The sequence below is a fragment of the Hesperophylax consimilis genome, chromosome 10 (assembly GCF_061612785.1).
Source record: "Hesperophylax consimilis isolate HC1 chromosome 10, BYU_Hcon_1.0, whole genome shotgun sequence".
Classification (NCBI taxonomy): domain Eukaryota; kingdom Metazoa; phylum Arthropoda; class Insecta; order Trichoptera; family Limnephilidae; genus Hesperophylax; species Hesperophylax consimilis.
This window is the reverse complement of record NC_142845.1, coordinates 7,820,246-7,843,824: the sequence shown is the minus strand read 5'-3', so window position 1 is coordinate 7,843,824 and position 23,579 is coordinate 7,820,246. Positions and strand designations below refer to the sequence as shown.

At 32.8% G+C, this 23,579-nt stretch overlaps 1 protein-coding gene across 1 annotated transcript in view; it reads right to left on the bottom strand.

Moving 5' to 3' along the window:
• pdm3 (POU-domain protein pdm3) overlaps window positions 1–891 on the bottom strand; it is a 206,749-nt gene extending 205,858 nt beyond the window's left edge. The window contains exon 1 of the mRNA XM_089636063.1: window positions 176–891. The gene's annotated coding sequence lies outside the window, so the exon portion shown is untranslated. The remainder of the gene's footprint in view (window positions 1–175) is intronic.
• Window positions 892–23,579: the final 22,688 nt, after the last annotated feature.

Genomic DNA, 23,579 nt, shown 5'->3' with positions numbered 1-23,579 from the left:
ATAGATATAATAAAAAATAAAAGATTTACATAATGTTACACAAAGATAGCGTACAAGCAGATTAATTCGATTATCATATCTAAATAATTACATTTTTTGGAAAAATCTTTGCATTTAGTTTGTGATGATATTTCCAAAAAAGTCAGCTTAGTGGTTTAAAAATTTGTTTACTTACATTTCAAAAGCACCCAAGAGGATTACTGCATAATTGTCCAACACAATTAGTAATAATAACAGCACTAAAACTTATTCGTAATAGTCTTCCCAGCAGACGTTCTTAGAAGAACGACATGTAGTAGCGAAGTAATCGGTCTAGTTGTCTAGTATATTGGCGCTCGTGGCCGGAATGTTCTAAGTTTGCTCGGGATAATTAGCGCGAATGTTAAATACTAATTTTAATTAGCAGTCATTAACAATGGACAATTTGAGCAGCTCCTACTGCGTCACACTAAACTTTTGCTCTCATTAGATGACACAACCACAATTATTGAACCACCGTCACAAATCAACATGTTATTGTCTCTATGTTCCTTCCCGATACACTGCTGCTGTTTATGCCCCAAAATATTGCAATATTTCCCAATTGCAATTAAAGTTGTGGCACTTCAAATCAAACGTTCTTCAAGGTTAAGTTTTTTTTTCACAGTCACTACTTCGTTCTAAATTTTAAATACTCGTTAATATTTAATTATGAATCATACAATACAATAGTCAAGGTATGAATGCACTCAATTGATTAATTATTCAATTACTTTTAAACAATGGCTTTTAAACACAAAATTAGATTCAGTAATTAATGATTATTTAGCGTATATTATCAGTTTTTATTGTTAAAAACACGCCGGATACAGTTCGCGCGTTTTTCTCAGTTGACGTTTGTTACGTAGTTCTTTTTTTGAAACAGGATAGACACGCACACGCACACGCACACGTGCAAAGTGCCGGGAAGGCCGACAGAGACTGAAATGCCAACGGAGGCGGCGATAGGAATTAGCAGCCTTCGGGCCTTGCTTGACGACAGCAGAATAGAGAAGAATACAACGTCGGCACATGGCGTGCGAGGGGGACCACCGTCTTTTGGAGGCGTACCTCAATAAGCTCACCACCAAAGAACGTTCGCTGACTAATTTTAAAAACGTTAGAAACAAGAAAACTATCAAAATCTTTTGAAATATTTCTTTCACAAGCTTATTACAAGATATTGTTACATGATTTTACGTATTTCCTTTTTTGTTTTGTGATAACATTAAATAGTTATTCGATAGTTTGTGGTGTTTAAGTTTGGCGGAAAAGTTTTCACAGTGCACGCATCGCACCAGCGTTGTATAGAAGGAGACAGCGAGCCTCAAAACGTACACCTCACGTAGCAATAAAAAAATACGAGAAAATCTGTCCCGTCTCCCTCGCGGAGCTTTCGAAGCTGCGCGTCGGAGAGGTGCGGCTATACTAATGGGCGTTTACCTCCGTCTTCAAATCGGCTCGGCTGGGAGGAGAAGAAATTGCAAAAAGGTTTAAAAAATCTCGGTAAAAATGGAAATAAATAGTTGAAAAGAAGGGAAATGCACTAGAGAGGTGGCGGCGTTTTTTCGACCCGTGTCTATTATCAATGCAACGGATGACCATGTGTAGGTGGCTTTGACAAGCGGCATGGACTAGTATGTAGATACGTTCAATTCAAATGTATACTTTGGACAATGTTTTGATACGATCTATGGATATAAAATATTTTTTTAATCTCTCTCATATGACTGCAGATGAAAATTTCAATTGATGAATTTACCTACCTAAGTGATCCCCAAATGTAGTTTTTTGTAGTAAAAATAAAGATGTATTGTAATTGTAATCAGCTTCAAAAATAAATTTTGCGCTTTGATGTGTCAGCTCTTCGTCCAGCAATTTCCTTGTCGTAAAGTTATCGGTAGGTATATGTACAGCTCACAAATTAATAATACTAGACGGTGGGAATCGCGGGCACCCGGCCCGGCCGCCCTGCGCGAAATACGTGCTAGATTAGAGAGTCCGTAATTAAATTGTGTGTTCCCGGGATAAACTTATCGGGCACTCTCTACTCATCTAATTATCTATGAGTTACGTCCAGTGAAACGGGAAGGGTAGTTCTGGCCACAGTTCCTACTGCTCCCGATACACTGTACCGTACAGTGTACCTACACTCCCCAAACTCTCTTCTATACCCCACACCCTAACACTTACGCCTTGTGCCCCGGTTGCAGTGTCCCCCAAGGGTGTACCATGACAGTTAAACGCGATTTTGATAGGTTGTGCAATATTTATAACCATTCATAACCGAAAATATCAATTTTCGTATTCTTCCTAAAAACAATCTTGAACACTGAAAACGAAAAATGGGACAAAACAGAATTCTTAAATTAATATCAGCACCTAATTTAATAATGGTGATAACATTAGGCTAGGTACAACGTATTAGTTTTACGGGGAAGCTACCAACTTATGCATTTAGGTACTGCAGTTTGTACCTACTATTTGGTTCATTTTGAAAACATCCATTTATTGAAGATACTATTTATTAGAAGGAGAATTTATAAATAGCAAACGCTGTACATTTTTCGCATTATAATTCTAATTTTCGATAAAATGCAGGTAGGTAACATAATATTATCGAATCACATATGTAAGTATTGAAACGTCATATAACGTAAAGTGTTTCCTCTTTTTTCCAAATACGGTACAATTATTCTCTTTCCGTTACTTATTTACTTGTTTTACTCACAAACCACATACCAAAATTGTCTCCAGAAACTGTCCTTTTCGGAAAGATATTGACTATTAAAAATCATCTGACGCACCTACGTATTACGTTATGTTTTTTTTATGTAGGTTTGAAAATCAGTATACGATGTGATTTATATTACCTTTATAAAATCATTTTTAAACATCTCGTCGGGTTAGGTTAGGCTATATTACACGGAGTTCAAAATCTCTTCAAAATCAAAATCAAATCAAATTCAAAATCTCTTCAAATAATTCGTTATCCGGTTAAGAACAGGATTGCTAGCCACTAACGAATGAATTGATAGGTTTCGAGATAAAAGTTTTTGTAAAATACCAATGAACTGTCATGATGTCGGAACGTGTGTTCGTAAAAATTACAATTAAATTTATTACATTTTTCCACATTTCGTAATTACAATTAACGTGCAAAGATGCATGAACACGTGTTGCGATATTATTATGAATTTGCTAAAAGTTTATCAAGAAGAACCCTGCAGTCCCATTTTTAACCAGATTACCAATAAATTGAAGAGATTCTTAATAAATCAGCCATACTCATTTTTCTCCGTGTAGATGAAACTTTCGAAGTTTTCGGAATCTTTTTAAAACCTAAAATAAATTGCTCATGATAAATATTTTATGTAACTAACTAACTAACCATCACGCCGTTTCCCCGCAGGGGTAGGCAGAGAGGACGGACCGCCAAACAACTCGGTCTTGGCACACACTTCTTGCCTCATTCACATTCATACATCGTCTCATACATACTCTTCTATTATTCTGACTCTTGACATGGCCCGACTCTAGTATCTGATTCACTTGATCGTGCCATGTCTTCCTCGGGCGTCCCCGACTTCTGCTACCATTCGCATTTGCATCATATATCCTCCTTACACTCCTATCTTCGCTCATTCGCTCTACATGCCCAAACCATCTAAGCGTCCCTTTCTTAATCTTACTCATTACGCTTACATCAGCCTTGCACTCTTTGCGGATCTCCACATTCCTCACACGATCAAACATGGTTTTACCACACATACGCCTCAGAGATCTCATTTCAACAGCATTCAATCTACTTTCATCCTTTCTTTGCCAGTTCCATGCCTCACTTCCATACATCAAGGTAGGTACCAGCACTCCGTTGTGGACTGCTAACTTCGCTTCTTTGGACAGTTTTTTGTTAGCGCCAACGGCGTTCAGTCCTCCATTAACGGAATTACCTGCATTTACCCTTCTTTCAATATCTCTGTCAGCCTTCCCATCTCTCGTATATTTTATGTATATTTTTAATAATGAAAGTCTTACGCGATACGCCTCTGGATACTGGTAGTTTCCCACCCTCGATACGTCGAGATCTAACTTCAAAACCGCCGACACCCCTCCCTCCCCACTTTGGTGTGTCGGAGTCAAACTTCGAATTTCGAATCTCCAAGTGAATCTGTCACCTTCGTACTCACAATTAAATTAATCGTTTCCCTTTTTTTACAAAGTGTTAATTTATTTAGCGGCATTTAAAAGATTTAACATGAGTAAATTTTGCGGGTGAAATAGATTTATTTTATTTTATTTTTATGGTTCAAATAGAAGTCAAGTTCACAAGGCGAAATTATGGTTCAAATAGAAGTCAAGTTCACAAAGCAAATGTTATGCTTTTTAATAGGTTGAATTTATAATCACTTCGTCGGTGTATAATTCCACGAATTAACTTTCTTCCAAAATTCATAATTCAAAAGTATTCAAATTAAAAATTTTTACCCGGTCGAGTTTTATAGACAGAAGATTACTAAAGAAAATAAATGTATTACATATATTTTATTGTGTAAAATAATCAAGCATTTTGTTTTTTCACTGAAATGCAATGAAAAAATCTTTGTGAAAAGTCATTTCTCTCTTAACTTTGATGCTAATAACCACTATGGACATTTTTCAGATTTTTAATTTCTTCACTTAGCTATTTACATAATTGTAAAAAAAGACACTCTAAAGTTTTAAGAATACAATATAACCCTCGTGTTAGCTAGGTTTATATGAATAATGTACAGAATAATGATTAAAGCGAAGTGAGGAATTTCTTAAGGTAGAAAATTGAAGTATTTATACGCTACCAAAACAAAGGGATTCAATGAAAAGATCATCCAGGCATTATAACTATGAACCTACATCGATTATAATTTCTTTATTTATTAAAACCATACTGGGCTTTTACAATAAGATTATAAATTAAATTAAAAGCAAAAGTAACTTAAATATAAACAAACAAACTTTATAAACATAGCATACGTTTAACATAAACACATTATAACATTATAATTATTTTTTAAATTAAAAATAACGCATGAAATATAATATAGTTGGTAAGTTCATAACAACTAAAGAATCAAAATTTAAAAAGAATTAAAATTTTACAAGATAATATGAATACTTAAGCATATGCATAGATTATGAAATGTTTTTATCGACATTTACTAAAGATGTTATGAATACTTAAGCATATGCATAGATTATGATTTGTCGTTATCGACATTTACTAAAAATTATAGAAATTATTTTGGTTCGAAATGTATCAAAATTTAAAATGAAAATATCAGCAACATCTATTAGTTCATTGCGAAGTCTGTGAATCCTTTCCGAGACAGAATTCAAGACAAAGTAAGTTAATTTTGTGAAACAATATGTTCCATCTTGTCTTAAATCCATCTAAATTTTATGCTTACACATTTCTTCTATAAATACAATAAAAAGAAACACACACAACACGATGACAGCACCAGAACCAGAGGCGGATTTGCAGTATTGGCCGCCCTAGGCCCCAGACCATGTAGCCGCCCCTTTCTCAGTACCCATCATATTGACCAGGAGTATCCAAACTTTTCAGTAAGTTCCTAGGGTCAAAACCATTTTAATTTTCCTGCCATTATCATTCATGGTTCATGGGGTGAGATTTGTCCAGGTCTTGGCGGCGGATACGTCTGCCCACCTGCTGCGTGGCGGGCCGGATCGAGAGAGACTGGGACTCCAGCCGGACTATCTTGACCCATCGCCTTGCACCGCAGTTGGAGGGATGTATTCATACGTATGTCACTCCTGGACATACTAATCCCCAGATTCCTACCCACCCCTCATAAATTTTCCTTTTCAGAACTTCCTATCCTTCCCTTCCTTAAAAAGACCCTCCACACAGCATCACCTAAGATGACATAGGTTGTTAGGGAAAATATTTTCCTCAAAGCCTCCTGTGTGGAATTAATGTAAAAAAATACGCTTGCTAAATTCGCTAGTTCAATTACTGTATAATTGTCGGTTGTCGCAGGCCGGATTGATGACGTTATAGTTAACCTTATTATTACATTATAATTAACCTTAGAAAGTATTACAAACTAGCAGCTATTATAGTTGACTAAATTTTTTAATCGATTTCGATAAAAGTTGTCAATAAAGTAAATTCATTATGTAGTCTATAGTCTATATCAGGGGTCTCCAAACAACGGCCCGCCAGGAGACCCCTGATATAGACTATAGACTACATAATGATTTTAATTTATTGACAACTTTTATCGAAATCGATTCAGAAATTTAGTTAACTATAATAGCTGCTAGTTTGTAATACTTTCTAAGGTTTCAAGGATTTGAATTAAACATTTAAAACAGTTTTATGTTTAATTTATTTAACTAGTTTCAGGTTTATTCTCATACAATAATATATATGTGTTTCACAGTTACAATTAGGGTTGCCAGATACGGGCTGGATAAAAAGTTATTATTAAGTCTCCAAACAAATAAAGGAAATCAGCACCTCTTTTAAATAAAAATACGCACATACGCACAATCAGTACGCACACTGGCATACTGACCACTGCCGGAACTGACTGCTGTCGCCTGTCGCGAGCGGGTGCGTATTTCCAATCTCTACGCGGGTTTGTTCCTCTGGAACGATTTCGGTCGAAAAATGGACAACGGACCACTTTTATTTTTCTGCGATTGATTTCGGTCCAAAAATGGACCACATTTCCTACCATTCGTAAAACATTTATTGTAACTATTCAAAACATTTTCTTGGCCAGCCGTTTATTTTAACACGGAGCTATTGCGAATTGCAATGCCTTATCTATTTTGACCATAGATGTCACAAATCCGAACTCCGTAGGCTACTTTAGAACAATGCTAAAAAGAAATAAAAATCCTTTGCCTCTTAATCCTATTCCTACGTTCCTCCACCCCCCCCCCCCCCCTTTTTCATAGATTTTAACTAAAAATATATATATTTTTATTTTTTAAAGAAAATACCTTTTATAATGTCACACTTTATTATTCACTATCATCAGTGGAAAGTTCATAATTGGCATAAATAACATCTTATTATTGTATTATTTTATAATCTCTGATTTATTTATTTATTATAGTTTTTGTAAGGTGATTAATAAGAACGTGTTCACACAGAGCTATAATATGCGTGGGATGGCGTATTTCGGCATATCGCTCGCCGTACATTCCAAATTGGAAAGTATGGCGAGCGATATGCTGAAATACGCCATCCCACGCATATTATAGCTCTGTGTGTGAACACGCTATTATGCATAACAATACCTAACGCGGTTCAGTCACTAGCGCAACTGAATTACGGTAGGGATTGGAAATACGCGAGCGGGCGAGCGACGGAGCATGATAGGTGTGGCGAGGGCGGCTGCGGGGTGTGGGGGCGCGCTGTGTGCTGTGTGTGAACACGCTCTTGCATATCGCTATTTCGTACGTAGAATATTTAGGTACTTAGGAAGTAATTTCTTGTTATCATCTGTGACTTTTTTGTCACGATTGGCCGCCCCTAATATCTGGCCGCCCTAGGCCCGGGCCTACATAGGCCTAAGGGCAAATCCGCCTCTGACCAGAACTATAACCAACCGAAACTACAATGAACCTAAATTTCATACAAATACAATTCAATTACCTAACTCCTAAAATCTTCAACCTTCTCCTGGATGACAAACCGAATCCCAACTCTTTACTTTTAAAATAACGCTATAGATCTTCACATCTGTAATATATTCATATCATTTCACCCATGCATTCTACCTTATCTCCCTTCATAGATCTCTCACATTCCTCACCAAAACTTCTTAGTTAATTTATCGTATTACTAAATTTCAATTGTACAATTTAATTACAATTATTACATTTATATTATGAAAAAATTTAATTAGTAAAATTCACCAAAAACAGGGGCATACCTATTATGGTGGGTGAAATAATACGAAAAAATATCTACTCTACAAATATTTTTTTGCAAATAATTTTTTAAATAAACATAATCCTCGAATTTATATTGAACGCTTAATATTTAATGGATACGTGATAATAGTTTTTTTTTTTAAATTTACTTTTTTGATGTAATTTTTTGAGTATTTATTCTTATGAAGACTATAAAAATATTTTATTATATTTTCAGGTAAGGTGATAAAACCCTTTCTAATGTCGGTATGTACATACATACCTACCTATCTTTAATCGACTGCACGTAGAGAAGATAGTGGTCGTTTTCCCAGATCAGTAAAGATTATTTTTCCAAATTTGTAATTAGTAGAAAAATATATTTTATTTTAACTTTAATATTATGGTACTTGAAGAACCTGAAAAAACGATTGTTAAATTTCTTTGGACAAATTATATACTTGCTTTGAAATGTTGAAAATTATTTTTTATATAAAATAATATAAATGGTTTATATTTACGTACGTAGGTATTTAAGTCTTATGATCTCTGAGGAAGTTTTAATTTATTAAATAAAAGAAATTTACAAACATAATTTTAAGACGTTTAACTCATTAAGGTTCGACTTATAACTTGAAGATGGGATTTCAGATAAACGCCGTCAACAAAGTGCTTTTTCCTTGAGGTCACCTGGTACTGCAGTTGTCTAGGTGTTGTCTCATCGGCATCCGGAATCTGGAATTCGTTATTCTGTTATTTGTTTTGTACTTTTATTTTGATGCACGAAAAAAAAATTCATATGTTTTTCGGGAAAGAATTAAATTAAAATAAAGTAATACTAAGCACGAGCAAAATTACATTCTACAAAATAAGAATACATTGACACAAAAGCAATTAATAATAATTTTGCCAATTAGAAATTACGTATACGAATCATCATTTTTCTACCCTTCTTGTTTCCTTTACGGCTTTTCAAAGGCTGAAGGTTTTTGTCCTTTATACACGTAGAAAACTTACTGATAAAAAATATTGCTTATTTATTAATAATCTCTTCAAATTATTTGTAATTCAGTTAAAACGTAATTGCAGACCCCCAACGAATGAATTGATAGGTTTACTGGTAAACTTTTAGTAAAACACCAATAAATTATCACGATATCGGAACACATCTTCTTAAAAATCCAAAAATTTTCGCATTTCTTCATTTTATATTATTAAGACAAACGCAGGTGCATCAACACGTGATCCGATATTTTTACGAATTTAATAAAAGCTTATCAGGAAGCGGCCTGCAGTCCCGTTTTTAATCGGATTACCAATAATTTTAAAAGATTTTAATAAAGTTTAGTTTCGGGAAAACTTTTCGGAGGATAATAAAATTTTTTAACACTTACATTATACGTATATTATACATTATACATATTATTTTGCGGACATTTAGGAAGCATGCTATTTTGAAACATGTAAATCATTGTTAACGCATCATATACACATCATATACAATTGTTGTTTAGTTGTCATCATTTTGAATTATTTTGTTTAATTGTCATCATATTATAATTATGTTGTTTAGTTGTCATCATATTCAAATTATATTGTTTAGTTGTTATCATATTATAATTATGTTGTTTAGCTGTCGTCATATTTTAACTATGAAGTTTAGTTTTCAGCGTATTACAATTATGTCAACATATTTAAAATGTGTAGGGGGAGGTCCTACAGTACCGGCTGCCCTCCAGTACCAGCCAGTTACAATTTCCGAGATTCTACAACAAATGGCGCTGAGACAGTTCATGCAATACACGCAGTATGGTATCACATGAAGATGCCCCGCTCGGTGGCGACAAGCTTCAACTAGCTTCGTGTCATTGTTAAGATATCTGTTGGGAGGAGCGGACGTTCGCCGCACGATTAAAGTTCGGTGTGTTATTTCTATAGTTTTGAGGACGACTTCTAAAGAAGTCAAACTTGGTATGTATTGTGTGTTTATATAGCTATTATAAAATACATTTAAAATAAATCTTTATTCGCACAGTGTCACGCTATGTCGAAATAATATTTTACTCCTTTCCCTGCAGTACCGGCCACAAAATTGTCCTCCAGTACTGGCCACTATTTAAATTAATGTTTGTGTGATTAATTTTGCTTTTAGGTACACAAAGATGCCAGACCAGGAAGATATTAGTCAGACGAAGAAGAAAAAAGGGACCTGGGATCCTAACAATTTGCGAAAAGCCGTGGAAAAGGTGCTGAGTAAGGAAATGAGTGCGTGTAAGGCAGCAAATCGCTATCAGGTACCAAGAACAACATTGAATGATAAAATAAGTGCTATTAAAAAAAATAATGAGGTCATTATGAAGCCAGCTATGGGTCTGTTTGCTTTCAGGAAAAGATGTTGCCAAAAATAGTACAAAAAACAAAAAAAAAGTGTCAACAGTCTCCCAATACACCAACTCAAGAAGATACAGTCTGCCCATTGTGTCTAGAGTCTCATGACGAAGACTGGATTCAATACGGAAATTGTAAGATCTGGATACACGAGGCCTGCGCCAACGTTTCAGAGACATCAGCTATATATATTTGCGATTATTGTCTTGGATAAATTTAATGTTTCATTTTTTGCTTTTATTTTTTATGTTTAGCGATTATTACCTTGGATAAATATTGAATTTTTAGCTGGCCGGTACTGGAGGCCAATTTTTTAAATGTCGTTTTTTCATGTTCTTACAATTTTATTAATAAAGTTGACTGTTTCTAAATATATCGATATTTTATTATTTCTATTTATAGTAAAAGAGTTCCTTTACACATTTCACTAGGTATTTTGCACATAAGCGGAAGGATTTTTATTTCATTACAAATAATCCTTAAGGTGACGGTACTAGAGGACCTCCCCCTAATGAAATTTAAATTCAGATAAAAATATTGCATTTCAAAATCATCCATTTAGGGAGGCGGGTTTGGGTACAGCCGCCCCGGGAACCATTTATTGGATAACCAACACCTCTGACATAGGTCACCTAATCTAACCTAACCTAACCACCACCTCTGCCATCGGTCACTCCAAGTGGTTCGCTACGTTTGGTTAGTTAGCAGGGGCGCCCGGGTCAATCGGGTGAAGTGTGTTCAAGATGCGCCTGCCCACGAGTCGCGTAACGTGCCAGATCGAGAGTGTTTGGTTTTAGGTGACCCTTTGACCTCTCTAACTGCACTTTCGACCCATCACCTTGCGCCCTAGCGGGAGGGATATATTCATACATCCATCACTCCTAGACACACTGATACCTTTTTCGTTCCAAGAACATTATCTCTTCCATTTCTTTAAACAATACCCTCCACACAAATAAAAATAAAACACTAAAACCTATCTGTGTGGGTAAGTACCGTGTTCGCCTCAACTCTGGCTGCGGTACCTACCCCCGGCTAAATGTTTTAGTTTGAACATCCATACTCGTTCTTAAATCCGATATTGATAGCTGGCTATTGAGGCTGATGCCTCAGACCCCGAGCGTCCACTAGGAGATGCACGGGAGAAGGGAGACGGGCGATGGAGGTTACCTAATGATTAGGGGGGATGTTCGAAGTTTACCAAAGCACATATTACGTAGTCACCTACATACTGACTTCATTTTGCTATACCGCGTGGGCACTGTCAAACCTAGCATTTATTTAATTGAAAAACTACGTAGCCATATAAATATAGAATTTTCATCTTTAAGACTTACATGTCTATACTATCATATCCTTAAATTTAATAAACCTTCCTGAGAGTAGGTACCATTCGGATAAAAATAATATTTTTTATAATATTTGGATGATTTGTACAGCGCAGATTTTGTGCAAAATCATCTCAAGGGCGCTGTACAAATATAAAATACATTTGCACAATGATCTATGTTATTACTAACTATATATGGAGATAATACACAGAACCATACTTACCTGGAAGGTAAATTAAGATTAACACTTAATTATCATTAAATAATTGTTTATTAGCGAAATTTATATACAGGATTTAGGACATAATTGGAAAATTGGATATAATTGGACTTTCTCTCAGGAATGGTTTATTTAATCTAAGGGTATGGTGTCTATACACACTAAATATACTTTTATTATTGGATTAACATTAATCGAAGCACACACGGGGACAAATAAGTATTGCTAATTAATTAAGAATCTCTTCAAATCATTGGAAGTCCGGTAAAATCCGGTAATCACATCGTTGTAAATTACTGCCCTCCATAAAATTTGCTTTTTTAAATACTTAAAGATCATTATTATTATTTTTAATATAAATAATAGGAATATTATCAATAGCAGCTACAATAACGGGTGTTTGTACTGAAATCCTCAGCGTGCAAGACTGTTACTAAATTTCTTTAAAAAAGTGTTAATCTCGAGTGACCTGCCAAGTAAGCATGTTCCTGTACGGGTATTATCTGCCTGTACATAAAATAAATCATATAAGCATTAAATTTTAAATGACTTTACGTTCATTCGTCAAACGTCTGGTACATTACAGTTTTATATTATAGATCTATAAACCGGTGGATACATTATGTATGTTAGCTTCAAGTTGTTATCATAGATTTTCTGTAATAGTAATGAGATAAAACAACGAAAAAAAAATTACGGCGCGTGTACTGACTTTTCACAAAAACGGTGATATACTAGGTAGTCATTAAATATAATTATTATTTAGTTTTGTTAGTTTTCTCGTAAGATTTTGAGCAACTTAACTTAGCCTTGGTGCACGCTGGTTCACTAATTGAATAAATGCCGGTTTTACATTCTCACCAACCATTATCCATGTAAATAGATTCCGCACACGTCAGATTAACTGACCGAGTTGGTCAGTCACAATCGGACGACTAACTTGGTCTTTCTTTCAAGGTAAATAGAAACATTAATTATATTTCATTGAAGAAGAAGATAATACTAATAAATTTAAACGAAATATGAAACAAAACAAGAAACAGAAAATAAAAAAGATAACAGGATGTCTTTCTTACGGGGACAGGCGTCTTTGCCACTCGACCATTGTGTCCTTTTTATTAAACGTCATCTTTGTCGAGATCCTAGGTTCGATTCCTAGTTGTGACAGTTATCTTTTTTTATTTTCCGTGTCTTGTTCTGCTTCGTGTTTCGTTTAGATTCATTAGTGTTATCTTTTTATTCAATTATATACAGGGTGTCCAGTGGTAAAGTGCTCTAACTTCGGGGATGATTCTACATTATTTTAGATATAAAAAAGAAAATAACTAATATTTTCAGCACGTTACAATGAGGAAAATTCTTTTAGTATCGCAATGGTGTAAGACCACCATTTAAAATTTAAACGTTGCTTGAAATAGCTTTGGCCGCCTTTGGTGAACAGATCCGAATAGCCAGGTACCTATCTTCCTCTTCCCAATCTCCTTCCCCTCTCCACTACCTACAGTATCACAACATACTCCAATCTGGGATGCTATAGTCTCACTAGCAGTTGGGAATTTGAATTCATAATATCATGATTGTACGTTATTTATCATAGCAGACTTAATTGAATTAATACACTCATAATACTACAGCGACATATGAGCCTAGTTACACGACAGAAAGAAATGTTTATATGACGTGAAGTATTTCTAAAATAAACTATAATTAATTTATAATGCACTCTGCAACGCCAAGATAATTGATACACGGAAATAATTATGGCCAATTAGTGAATATCTCTAGATCTTCGAAGCGTAATTAACATAAAATAAAATCATATGTAATGTACGTACGAGCATTCTATTTCGTATCATTTTCTAACTTAATAAATTTACCCTAACTCTTGTTACCGTTTATTCTCACAAAATATAAGTAACCCTGAAAAGTTCGCAATATATGTGGGTTTTAATAAAATATACCAATTTTCGTTGGTTTATTCCATACTCACATAAATATCTTTTTTTTATGTACCTGCTTAACTTAAATACTATTTTGTGTTATTTTCAATGATTTATAGTGTTTTTTTTTCATACTTGCAATTTTTCAAGCCGTTTTAATAATATAAAAGGGGTACAATTTTAAGGGTGTTCAAGTTCAAAAAGTGTTTTATTTAATTGTATCAAACATTCAAAACTATCTTAGTTACAAAGATTTTTCACCATGTTACCATGTTAAATAATATCGCTGTTGACCTGCCATTGATGTTTTTATTTTATTTGTTTGTTTATGTGAGTCCCAACTGCTCTCAACCGTCTGCAGCCAGTGAAACTTAGGCATTTCCAATTGCGTATGTGGTGGGATTGAATTTAGGGAAAGGAGATGCAGAGGAAGAAGGTTGTACCTGGTATTTAGTTATGGTCAATGCCATTTCAAACATTTTTAATTCTGAATGGTGGTCTTACACCAGGGCGATACTGAGAGTATCTTCCAACCTGTATATTTTTTTTAACTTGATTGCATATTATTTTCAATTAAATTTAAATGAGCATGCTGGGTTTTGAACCCGCGACCTCTGGCTTGCTATTCGGTAGCCTTACCCCTCGACCACGGAGGACGTATAAAATGTTTTAGTTATGTTATATCTGTTTTCATGTTAAATTATTTTACAATGTGCATGTATGTTGATGTAATTGTGTTTTTGTATAAATTGCATAATAGGTGCTTGTAAGTTATATACTCATACATGTATATATCTTTGTTAAATCAACAAAGTAAATCAACGATAAAAGCACTCATTAACAAATTACTAATAACAGTTTATTGGTACTTATCTCTGTTATTGTTTTTTGTTGCTTTTCTCATTATATTGTGTTATTTTTCTATTTTAAATTAAAAAAATTAAATAGTAAAAAAAATAAGATTTTCACGACCAAAAGTATTATAGTGATTTGTTTTTGGGGTATTATGCCGTGTTGCGCTACCTCCTTATTTAGCCAACGTTTCGCTATTTTTTTAACTTTAGTTAGTGATTTGTTTTGGGGTATTATGCCGTGTATCTCCAAAGTATCTTATTCTTTGAATTATTAATATTAGATCATATTATTTAAAACTTTAATTATATTTACACTATAAGTAAAAAAAATAATCCAAAATCAAGTTTGGTTAAGCCCCCCGTATATCCTGGAAGTATTTAGCCTAGTTTTAATGATTTACTTACTGAAATTTTATTAAACGCCTTCCGTTCCCTAACACATAAGTTGGTTTTTTGTTAGACGACTAATGAATTTGGCCTGCGGCGCACAAGACATTGGCGTACAACCGATAAAAAGGTTGCTTAAGGTATGTATTGAAATTAGCACGTGAAACATTATAAATCATGCCCATTATCCATTAAGACCATTACTTGAATCCGAATTCATTGCAAAGAGGCGTTTCCCGGTTTACAAGCTTGCCCATTGCCTGGGAGTCATTACGCCACTGATTTCAACGTATGTAAAATTAGGATTTTACAATGAAAAACAGGAGTTAAATCCTTAACTTTTGAATAAATTGTAAGGGTTTATTGGTTACGTGCATAGAATATTCGTTAGTTTATTCGATTCTAAATGATATACCAATTTTGAATGTAACTTAAATACAATTTTTTGATTTTCAATGATTTATAATATTTTTATGGCGTTCAAACTTTTCGAATTATTTTTAAAAATATATGGTGGGTTCAATTCTATAGATGTTTGATAAAAAAAAAGATTTATTTTTATTTTTTTATCATATGGTTACGTAGTTGTTTCAATTATCGGAGTCAGTGTCGAATGGAAAATTTTCTCGTAAATTGTTATTTACGTAAATAATATTAAATATCAATATTTTTCAAAATCGTAAATGCAAAAAGTTGTTGTTTATTATCTTTAAGTTGAATCAAATGATTGTTTTTTTTTTTAAATTCGTAAAAAACGGTAGTCGTAGGTAAATAATTACCCAATTATCTTGTGTTCTATTAGTCATTATAATGATTCCTGCACTGAGAAACTTACTGATATAAAATGTAATATTACTTATTTATTAAAAATCTCTTCGAATTATTTGTATTCCTGTTAAAAATGGGACTGCAGGCACTAAACGAATACATTGATAGATGTAGTAGCGTGAAAATAGTCCCAACAAAAACGTGCTTTACATTCATTAACGTATAATAAAAACGTTCACTTTCATGTTGTATATCCTTTCCTGCAATCACAAGGTTTCGCCTGACCCATGCAATATGCGAAGCAGATTTCGGTCTTATCAGTTAATCAATTTCAAGTGAAGAAAAATGTTCAAACTTATAGATGCCAAATTTCAAACAACATTGACAATAGATACCGAAAAAGCAAAGTGACAAGTAGTTCTATTTTTGAAGCACAGACTTACACCATTTTGCATTGTGTAAGTACTTACCAGATTATTGCACTAAAGAAATACATAGAGGCTTAAAACAAAATCTTTGAGGTACTTATTTAAATATTAAGAAGTTATAAACAAACCGAAATTAAAATTGATTATATTATGGTGCTTAACCAGTGTATTTCGTTTTAAACTTTGAGTAAAAATTGTATGTGCTAACGCGACGTTGGAACACGTGTTACGATATATTAGGAAATTACTAACATTTTATTTATTTTAATACCACGGCTGTTCACGTCCCATTTTTAACAGGTATTTAATAAATCAGAAATACTCAATTTTCTCCGTGTGGTTTAGATCGAGTTGCAACTTTTTTCTTACTGAACAGATATAAATGACATTGAGTTAACCTAGAAAATTTTAATAAAAAAAAATCACCATTCAAGAATTTTCGCTGCTTCGATTGATGATAACTATATGATTTACAGTTGAGATATATTTATATATATTCATGTATTTTTGCACCAATTCTATTTGAATCATTTACGTTTGAACAAAATACGATTTTTTAACAAAATTGCATTATTATAATTATGTTCGAGTTCGAAAATTCCCACACGATACTCATGCGGTAATATATTGTGTAATGGATACATCGTCCCAAGAAGTTAGACATTTGAAACTTCCCGGCGAAATATGAATTCGTAAACTAGTTAATCGATATGTTAGGAAACAAGAGATATTGGATACAACTTCTCTGTTATATTATGCTTTAGACCTGCAAGTGGAACTGAGAAACCAGCCATTTTATTAACAATCATTATTTGGTGTAAAAGAGTTCGACACCAAGAGCAGTGCCTTAAATACTGTCAGTATCTTGTTCACCAGTGTGAGAACAAATTCAGAAACGATACGTTATATTTCGTCCACAGATGTGAATAGCAAGGTCCATTTACTACGTTTTAGATTGTCTTCCCTTTCCAATGCCTTTAACCTCTCAATATAACCCAATAATTGGAGTTTTCAAAGTCGTACTGGTTTGCAAATATCTATTGGGGAGTTCACATAAAAATAATAAGAAGAGAAAATTAATTGTATAAAAAAAAATCATTGATTCGACCGCATCATAGTTGTGTAGTCTTGTTTACAATAATACATATGTTCATAAATTACAGTTAATTATTTAAAAAAAATTTCAGACATATAATTAATATTATGATCACTTTCAAAGTCAAACTTATTTAAATTAATTTTATGATGCGTTTTTTCAACGTAAACATTTTATTAAATTTTCAATTTCAGATTTTAAAACAGTTCATTCTCATTAAATGGGTGTTATTCTTACCCGAGTATATAATAATAAAGATTTTATTTTTAGATCATACACGATAATCAGCTGATTCAAATTCTTATTGCAACAAAAAAAATGTAAGAAACTGTGTTATTCGAAAAAAGTTATTTTTGTTTCGAAAAAACGATCGTTACTTTTATCTTGTCCTGCAGCAGAAAAAAACCACATCCGCCACTCCTACTAAATATTAATGAGTGTACAAATAGGTATCTACATCTTAAAGTAAATATTTAGTTTTGTGTTTACTATGTAAAATGATCTTTGATAACATTTAATTATCTTCGAATACCCAGGACATCCATGAAACATTGTATATAATCTGAAAACAACCCCTACTTATATTTCGCATTACGCTGTAGAACTATCGCAAATGAGTAGAGGTGGGTTAGGGGATGAATGATAAGGGCCGGTGTGTTGGAGAGGGTGGGTAGGGGTGAGGGGTGGGGCAGAGGTGTCGTGGGGATGGTTTAGAGATGGCGTTTGCTGATTTTACCGGACCAAACCCTTGGCAACCCCCGACTTGCCAGAAGGCTACGAAGAAATGTTATCAGAATAACCACCAAGGTTCACTTCACGCATCACTAAAAACTAACCGGGATGATTATCCGTTATCACAACGTTAAAAGTTTGTAACTACTGTCCTAAATACTTGTTGCACATTTTTATTTATTTTAGTTCTGTGATTTTATCAGAGAAACAGACGGGTTTCTTAACGTAGACCCGAGATGCGAATAAACATAGAGAACAAACGGGTTTGTCGTAAACGAGATGCAAATAAACATAGAGAACAAACGGGTTTGTCATACCCGAGATGCGAATAAACATAGAGAACAAACGGGTTTGTCGAACCCGAGAAGCGAATAAACATAGAGAACAAACGGGTTTATCGAACCCGAGATGCGAATAAACATAGAGAACAAACGGGTTTCTCAAATCCGAGATGCGAATAAACCATATAGAATAAACGGGTTTCTCGAACCCGAAATGCGAATAAACATAGCGAACAAATAAGACATGGCCGCCTTTGATATTTGGAGAAAAATGAGTATGGCTCATTTAAGACCTCAAGACAAGAGATCCTGGGTTCCATTCCTAGTTGTGACGGTTACCTTTTTTAATTTTCTTTATCTTATTCTGTTTCATGTTTTGTTTAGATTTATTAGTATTGTCTTCGTCTTCAATGATATATTACGTTGATGGATACAACTTTCAAAATATGTTAAAGAAAACCTGAATTTTAAGAATATCTTCAAATTATTCGTAATCGTTATAGTGGTATTATGCCATGTTGCACTATCTCCTTATTTAAGAAGCTAAAGGCTAAAGAATACCCCAAAAATATATTTCTATAATATTTTTGACAATTATTATCTCAAATCATATCTATTCAAAACCAACTAAAAACGGATTGCAAGATGAATGAATTAAATTTCTTGTTAAACTTTTAGTAAAAGAGCAGTGTATTATCACGATGTCAGAACACGTGTTCATGAAAATCATAAAATTTTCGCATTTCATCATTATATATTATCAAGGCAAATATAGGTGCATGAAAACGTGTTTCAATATTTTAGGAATTGAATAAAAGTTTATAGGAAAATGACTTAAAATAAATCAGTAATGCTCATTTTTCTCCGTGCAGGCGCATTGAATATTTAAGATTTTTTTATAAAATAATTACCTTAATGCTTCATGGTCTATGAATTTGCTTTATATTGGTGTAAAAAGTATGAATGTATTGTATATTTGGGTTCAATTCCAACTTGCGACTGTATCTTTTTCTGATTTTTATATTAAAAAATTATTATTTGAGAATCGCTAGAATATTAAGCAAATGTGACAATGTATCAATGTGAATAGAGCAAGGGGAACACCATTACATGGTTTTAACGGTCCACCCTATCCCACCCCTAAACAGTGCGATGGTTGGTTAGATATGAGTTGAATTCTTTATAAATCTGTGTCTGTAAGAATGAGGTGCTGAAGTGATTGAAATTAGTGAAAAACAAAAAAAAAAAATTGTAAAAAAATATTTTAATAAAATTTACGTATCGTTCAATAAATTGGTTTTCCAAAATAAATCAATTTAAAGCATCACACCTATTCTGAACTCAGGCAACAAATTTCATTATTATTAATATATGTACATGATTTTCTAGTACAACTTGGTAGATAATAAAAATTAATGAAATTGCTAGGGCATTGATTTTTTTATGACAATCAATAATTTGCAACACAAAATTTTTTTATTTATTTATTTCAACAATTGATGTATTGTATGTAATTGACAGTTTAAATTGACATACATCTGATATAAATACAGTAATTCCTCTATAACGATACATTTTCTTTTTGGAAATTAAACACAAAATAAACACAAATGAAAGAATATCTTTGTTTTAAACCACTTTATTAAATGTATATACGTCGACCGGTTTTGATTGAACTCAACCTACAGGACAGTACAAATATAAACAGTTTATATTTGTACTGTCCTGATGAAGGTTGAGTTCAACCGAAACCGGTCGACGTATATAAATTTAATAAAGTGGTTTAAAACAAAGATATTCTTTCATTTGTGTAATAATGTCAAGCCACAAAGTGTTTGCTTCCTTCGATAAAAAAATATACAGTTATCGAAGAATATGTATTAGAAGTATTTAGATCTTGATAATCTTTGATAATAAAAGTTATACAATATTCTTTATTTAGCTCATTAACACAATTCAACCTAATGGAAATTAAGGTAACATGTGAAAAATTAATCAAAATATACATATTTTTAACTGTAATTTTTGATGAAAGTGAATAACAAATAAATTTAGCATGTGAATTGTTAAGCAAATTTTATACCCGTTTAGAAACAATTAAAATAAATAACATACAAAACATGAAGAAAGAAAAATTTGTGCTAAAAATTATCGATTATTCTAACGATTTTAATTTTTTGACGGATTCGAATATACGATCTGTAGTTTCATGAATCCATTACTACACCAACATGCGACACCAATAAAGTAGTATTTTTTATATTAAAATTGTTTTAAATTTTTACGAACGCATCTTTTCAGCCTTCAATAAAGGTAGGTACTTTGCGGAACCAATCTACCGCCAAACGAGGTATCACCGTTGCTACCTAGCTATAAAATCATTCTTCAAGGCAGCAGTGAGTAGTGAGTAGTGAGCATTAAGCGAGTTCTCTGACTGAGAAGGGGTTAGAGCATCGGAGGGTGGTAAATTTAGTTTCGTATTATGCAAGGGAGGGTTGACAGCTACGGGGTGGTTCGGCTTCACGATGACCACCGCATTACACAATGCCGCTATTCGCCATCTTGGATTTAAATCATCCCGACATAAATTATAATCAGTGTTTGCTGGTCATTAATATTTTAGAGTGATTAATGACGTTTTAAATACACTTTGAGCTAAGTACAAGTAAGATTGATCGATCGTGCCGATACCAATGAATAAATAGAGGAATAGACTTTTGAAGTTGGTAATAACTAATAATTAGTAGTTTGTATTGGCCAGCAGCAACATTTGTTTCAAGTTCGAATTGAATTAAACGCGATCATTTTTTGATTGATAATTGTCAACATTATAGGCAGACCGATGTTCTTAAATATATACTTGTTCGTAAATATGTAATTACTCTTTTCAAAACAGTGCAATGTTAATAATACTAAAGAAAATAGAGACAAGATTTTCAAAAGTAATTAAATTGGCTAAAAATGAAACAGACGCTGTCCTTAAACGCGATGATGTTTATAGGTCAAATAATTAACAAGCTACTATCAAAATACATTTCAAACAAAATTATATACAACATGGACATTCTAGACATAATACAAGGACGTGCTATGAAATCAGGCTCCACGGAGAAAATTTACTCATAAAAAATATTACTAATTTATTAAGAATCCTTTCAAATTAATCGTAATCCTGTTAAAATAAATTGAAAGGCCCTTAACGAATGAATTGATACGTTTCCTTAAATACATTTCGTAAAATACCAATGTAATTTCACTATGTCGAAACATGTGTTTATAAAAATCCTTATATTTACTCGTATAATATATTATTTTAAACGCAGGTGCGCGAACGTGTTGCGTCTATGGTGCTTGGTCCGATATTATTACAAATTTACTAAAAGTATATCAGGTAGGGGCCTGCAGTCACTTTTTAACCAGATACCAAACATATGAAGAGATTTTTAAAAAATCAACAATATTAATTTTTCTTCGTCTACCAAAAAGAGAAAAGCGAATACGCAAACTATTTGACTACACAAAGGGATGAATTATTATAATGCGCCGAAGGAAACTTTAAAATCTGCACATATTGATTGACTCAGGGTTTATTGTGTAAGTCACACTAAGCAAGAGAAAAAATATAAAATACATAAGTTATAATTAATTACAAATTTATAAACTTTTAAATACAAATTACAAAGATAAAATTAATAAATGCATATTTGTATGTATCATTAAGCAAAAAGATGTTGAATGTTCGTCTAAAAAATTGCTCCTCGAAGGGAAAAAATCTCAGTAAAAATACTCAACCTAAAGATATGAACGCGTGAATATTGTTGTGATCAATGTCGTCAAACTGACACGTTCCTAAATACATTTAACAGTTTGCCTTTTCTATGCTTACTGTGCAGTTACATTTATGTACGCAAATACATAATAAATATGTTGGAAAGCTTATAAATATATTGGAAAGCTTATAAATACATTGGAAAGCTTATAAATATATTGGAAAGCTTTAAAAATATATTGGAAAGCTTATAAATATATTGGAAAGCTTATAAATATATTGGAAAGCTTATAAATATATTGGAAAGCTTATAAATATATTGAAAAGCTAATAAATATATTGGAAAGCTAAAAAATAATGTAAAGGTATAGAAAGTGTGTAAAAATAGTTGCCATTACATTCCATTATGCTTACTAGATAGAATCCATTTTAATTTTAAGCGTTTCTTTTATATATTTAAAAATATTATTATTCAATTTATAAAAAAATATGTATAAACCAGCTCTGTTGAGAATGTTTTTTAACTGTCTCAAGGATCAATCTGTTAGAAAAAGCCCTCAGAAGGCGAAACAGCTGTCATGCGTAGTAATAATTACACAGAAAAACTTTTTTATAAATAAACTTTTAAATATAAATTGTATAATAGTATTATTAAATATATAGGGTGTCCGGGGCAAAGTGCACTAACGTCAGAAGGATTATATGATTATTTAAGGCGATGCACTACGTCGTGTAATATTTTAAATTGAGCCGCTATCAATAAAAACCCTTACGTAGATGGCGATAAGGTTTCAATTCCCGCTTAACACCATCCGCCTGTTTTGATTTATGCAAGAAAAAAACATGACCAAAAAGTGCTTTTTATTTTATTTTGTGTATGTTCAGGCATAAATATTTAATTTTTTTCCCATCATTTTATAAATAACTTAATTTGCCACATTATTCAATAAAATCATAACTGAAAATGGGTTCGTAAGTAGGAGATTTTGAACTTTAAATCAGTTTTCATAGGCCTTTACATTATTTTTTTCTGGGCTTATAAAAAGACTTATGTAAAAAATACTCGATTATTTCAAAGGCCAAGATGTATTCTACTCGCAGTATTTAATTAAAGCATCTGAAACATTTCTAGGCGACCAAATTTTCAAACCGAAAACACATGATTTTGCATTACTACGTATGGCATCGCCTTAAGTAAAAAAAATACATAATTTTTTTTAAATTCCAACGTTTTTTTTTCTCATACACAAATATTTTTCAACACAAGGATATTAATTGCATTCAGAAAATTTAACGTGCTAATGTCCAATATTCAATATATTATAGAAGTTGAAGCAACAATTAATAACCTATGAAATGTACAAACTTCTCGGTGTAATATCGACTGTTAGAAGTATTAGACTATATTAGTGTAAGGGCGCCTGCTTTCGTA